The sequence below is a fragment of the Bos mutus genome, chromosome 19 (genome assembly GCF_027580195.1).
Source record: "Bos mutus isolate GX-2022 chromosome 19, NWIPB_WYAK_1.1, whole genome shotgun sequence".
Taxonomy (NCBI): Eukaryota; Metazoa; Chordata; class Mammalia; order Artiodactyla; family Bovidae; genus Bos; species Bos mutus.
In genome coordinates, this window is record NC_091635.1 from 46,158,542 (window position 1) to 46,163,528 (window position 4,987).

Here is a 4,987-nt window from a genome sequence, read left to right on the forward strand (position 1 = left end):
CTACTTTTTTAGTTTGAGCGGGAAGATGGACCCACTCTAGGGGGCCGTTTTGCTATAAAACCAATTTTTTGTCTGGTTACCCCAATTACACCTATGGGGGTTTTATGGCAAAGGAATTGTCAAGCAGTTGTCAATCTAATTTTTTTAATTTACATTTTAACAACATAAATTTAGAGATATGTTAATTTAAGTCTAATGTTTAGTTTAGGTCTCTGTATAAATTTAAATAATAAATGTATAACCTCCTTATCTCATTTTGATATACAGATATACCTAAATGCAAAATGTATTTATATATGTATTTATATATGGCAACAAGTATAAACTTATTGACATAATCAATATACTTGAATTAATCTTTATAATTAATACATTAATTAATATATATTACAGCAATCAACACGTACACAGCTAATACCAACCAACACAAACCAATGTACTGTAATAATACATGTCACTCATATATAATTATACAGTATATAGAACATATATCATCACAGCACATCAATCCATACCAATTAATATCAGCCACACACATTATATTACTGCAATATATATTTAATTATACAGTATATATATAATATGCATATATAGTATACATATTAATTTATATACAAATTAATTAAGTATAGATCTATAAATAGAATTAGGTATACCTTTGTTATGTTTTATTTATACCTATACCTAATTAGGCAAACTGTAATCAGGCAAATATATTTATATTATGTATTTATAACAATATATAAAGTATTGTTAATTGTACCTCCTGTTGATAACTAAGAAATTGAGAAAACCCTTCTCTGAGTATCTCCTATTTGAGACAGCACGTCCCTCGCCCATAGGGTAAAGGGGAGCGTAGGAACTACATAGGGTTGGAAAGTTCCACAGGTATCCTCAAACTGCCAGTCTCACATTTTTGAACTTTTAACTACTGTGGGGGCTTGAGGGCAAATGAAACAAAATTTGACCCCTGAAATCTATCAGGGCAACTTGCCAATTATCACTATTTTGTAAAAGACTTGCAGTTGATCCTTATTGAGTGAAATTATTATATTTGCTACTTCTTTTCTAAAAAGTTCCACACTTCTTTTTTCCTCCTTTTATAATTAATTGGGCCACCAAGCTGGGATAAGATAAAACTATTTTTCTTGGGGTCATTGGTAGATGGAACCAATGGGCCTTTTTGTCACAAGCACCCTGTAGGTGTATGTTTTATGGCAAGAATAATTTAATCTCATCTTTTGGTAATATTAATCCTAATTAACTGATAATTTAAAGTCTCATCTACTTTAACAAGAGCCGACTCTGTCTCATTAGTCAACTTTCTCTTAGAACTGGAATTAGGATCGCTTTTTAAGCAATCAAATAAAGGCTTTAAATCTGCAGTAGTCAGTTTTAAATGTGGGCGTATCCAATTAATGTCCCCTGATAATTTTTGGAAATCATTTAAAGTTAGTAAACAATCTCTCTGCAGCTTCAAAGGGGCATTATCAGTTTTTAAAACTTTTGGCAGACCTAGATATGAGAAGCAAGTAAAGAGGTGTCACACAACATCTTTATAAGCTTCTCCAGTTATCGTTTTGTAACCTAAATCTGGTCTATAGCTTTTTAGATGACAAGCAACCATCTAATCTTTGCTTGGATACTTCCAGCAATGGGGAACTCACTATTCTTCAAGGTTTTAAACTCTCCCTCACCTTTTTCTCTACAGCACTCCCACCCTGTATACCACTTTCTCTAATCCCACCAACTCATTTTCAGTAGTATGTGTTGGCCAGGATCTGGGTCAGTCTTTCCCGGAAATGTTAAGAGATGTCTGTTCCTGGGTCTAATAGCCCTGACATTTTATTTTCTTGAATTAAAAAAAAAATGTAAAGGTCTAGAAGCTGTAATGTCCTGTACCCAAAAGGCTAGATCACTAGATCTAAACGCTCTGTGGCTCTTAGCTTAAGAAGTCAAGTTTTTTCCTGTCTGATAAGGTAAAAGCAAAAACTGTGTTATTCTTTGACCTTTATTAATTTGCACAGTTTTGGTAGGCGGCAAGATCAAAACTTTAATTTCTCCAATATAATCAGAATCTACTACATCATACACCACCGAAATTTCTTGAAAAGAAAGCGAGCTACGCCCTAGCACAAGTCCTACGATGCCCTCAGGTAGGGGGCCAGCCACTCCCATTGGAATCGGAGCAACCAGCACGTCAGGGGTTAATACTGTTGCTAAATCCCCTTACCGTTCTGCTTGGTCATAAGAGAAACACTTTTTATTTGTAGAATCCTTTTCTACTACGATTATTTTTCTTTCCTTTTTTCTTTTTCACTTTTTTCTTTTTTCTTTTTATTTTTCTCTCTCTCTCTTTTTTTTTTTTTTTTGGCTTGGGTGAGGCCCCCCTGAGGGGTTTTTCTGCAAGGAGCGGGCTCTGTATATTGTGTATTCTTTAAAAGCCCCTTTGTTTAAAAGAATTTTTAAAAAATCTTTTCAAGCCTTAGGCAATGCTCTGGGAGACTTTGGATGTAAACTGGGGGATTCCTAGGCCCTGGGAGGTGCAAGCGGAGGTGGGGTAGTCGCCTTAAATCAGAAATTGTTGGATAAATTTTTAAAGGTTTGTGTAGAGGGGGAGGGGGCTTGTCAGGGCGCCCGGCCGCAGCGTCCTGTAAGCCCTCTCCTTCCTCGGGAGGTAGAGCACAGTCTCCCTCCTTCCATTCGTCAATGGCAGAAAATATGATCTGCGTGGAAGGTGGAGACCCACTACCATCCACCGCTATAGCCTCTCCCATAGGCTATCCCACAGCCTCATGACAAGGATCCAGAACATTTTTAATCATATTTATAGGATAAGTTTTTAGTTGTTTTTTACCTTCACCCAAATATCTAAATTAACAGTAGCCTCTTTAACAGTTTCAAGATTACTTGTATAAAGAGTTGCCATTCTTAGATTCAGTGTTACCCATGCCAGAAAATTAAGTATAATAGAAGATAAAGCTTTTAGCTTTTAAAAGATCAGGCTTTTCTTTGGCCTTTTAACTTCAGAAACCATTTTCTCTCTCTAAGTCTAACTCTTTAACACTTTCAACACTTCCCACTCCTCTCGCCCTGTCTACTCTACAGGGGGGTCCGCGGCACCCTGAGTGGGGTCCTAGCCGTCCCGAACCCTGGAAGAACAATAGGGCTGATGACCCAGATTGTTCCGAGGGAGGAGCAGTAGGCTGATGACCCAAACTGTTCCGAGGGAGGAGCAGTAGGGCTGGTGACCCAAACTGCTCCGTGGGGGAACAAGAGGGCTGATGACCCAGATTGTTCCGAGAAGGGGCGCAATAGGGCTGATGACCCTAATTGCTGGGAGTTTACCTTCGAATAGCCTGTCTTGGGCACCACCTGCTGGGGACCAGCCCCGGCCCATCCAGGGTATTCGAAGGAGAGACGGCATAAGCGACCTATTTATTTAAATATTTATCAAAGATATAAAGAGTAATAGAATGAGGATAGCTCAGTGAGGAAATTCAGTGGAGAAAAGAGACTGAACAATTCAGCCAGAAGGTAAGAGAAAGAACGACATGGGGAGACAAGTTTTGGTGAACAAGGCCCGCACTTTATTTTCCAAAGTAGTTTTTATACCTTAAGTTGTGCATAGAGGATAATGGGGGAAGGGGTGGAGTCATGCAAGGACAGCAGTTCCTGGTCCTAATCGAAGCCAGGCTTTCAAACTTATCATATGCAAAAGTTCACGTGATTTACATCATCTTCTGGCCAGGAGGCCTGTTAACATTTTAAGGAACTTATCTATCTCTAAAGGTGATTATTCCAAAGTCAGGCACCAGCCTCCAAAAAAGCATTGGACAAAGCTACATTCCTATAGGGCAAAGGTGAGGTGGGCTCAATCAAGAAAAGAATTAACTCAAGGGTCCAAGGTTACAAACATTGAGGCTACTACTTACATTTCTACACACCCATTATATCAATCAATACACTGCCAAGGACACAGTAGGTAAGGGGTATGGAGACTTAGCAGCAAACATTGGCCCAATAAGTGAAAAACCCTTCACCAATACAATTTCTAATCAATCTTTTAACTACTCAAAAGAATCTGTGTTTAGACAGTTTAGAACATCTCCTGCTTCTCACAGTTGGGAGGCTCTGAACAATCAATCAATCACATGTGGCCGGAAAAACCTATTCAGGCAGGCTAGAGGACTTCCAAAGGTTGAAAGACTGTCACATCCAGGCATTGTTAACTGGAGCTGTAAGCTAACTCTTTTTTCAGAGAGAGGTAGTGGGGGACAGCCCCCTGTAAAGTCAGAGGTGTAGGTGAGAGCACAAAGCAGAAAGTAGGCAGACTCTGGTTTTGGGGGTAGATGCTCGAGAATTTCCAAGGGGACTCCTGAGGCTCCATCCCGCCTTTGCATATGCCAAGCCTCCTTCCTCATGACCTTTGCCACGGGCGGAGCTCGCTCCCCACAGAAGGGCCTACTGGGGCACGCGGAGGAAACTCTGAGCATTTCCTCTGTGGCAGGCTTTGAGCACTTAGCATATATTATGCCATGTAATCCTCCCAAAAGCCCTGGGAGATTTGCGTCATTAGCCTCCCCGTTTCACAGATGACTAAAGTGAGGTTAAGGAGTCTCCCCAAGGTTACCTGGCTTAAAACCAGCAGAGCTCGGTCCTCGCCTCAGCAACACATGTACTCAAATTGGAACAATACATAGAAGATGAGCGTGGCCCCTGCACAAGGACGGCATGCAAACTGGAGAAGTGCTCCACAGTTTAAACAAACGAGCAAAAAATAAAAGCAGCAGCAAAGAACAAAAACAGACAAACAAAAATGAACAGAGCTCAGATTTTGAACCCGCAGAGCCCACCCCCCGAGCTCACTCTCTAACCCCTATGCTATATCACCGTTGTACCGATGACCTAGAAAACTCCAGACTGACTAAGTCTGAGACAATCACCTCATCTGGCATATCCAGCAAGGCGGAGCGTGGAGAAAAGT

The 4,987-nt window shown here is 40.2% G+C and overlaps 1 non-coding gene across 1 annotated transcript; it reads left to right on the forward strand.

The window, feature by feature from the left end:
• Positions 1-4,657: 4,657 nt before the first annotated feature.
• Positions 4,658-4,764, forward strand: LOC138983972 (U6 spliceosomal RNA). The gene has a single exon (XR_011461335.1). It is a non-coding gene; the product is annotated as a U6 spliceosomal RNA (small nuclear RNA).
• The last annotated feature ends 223 nt before the right edge of the window (positions 4,765-4,987 follow it).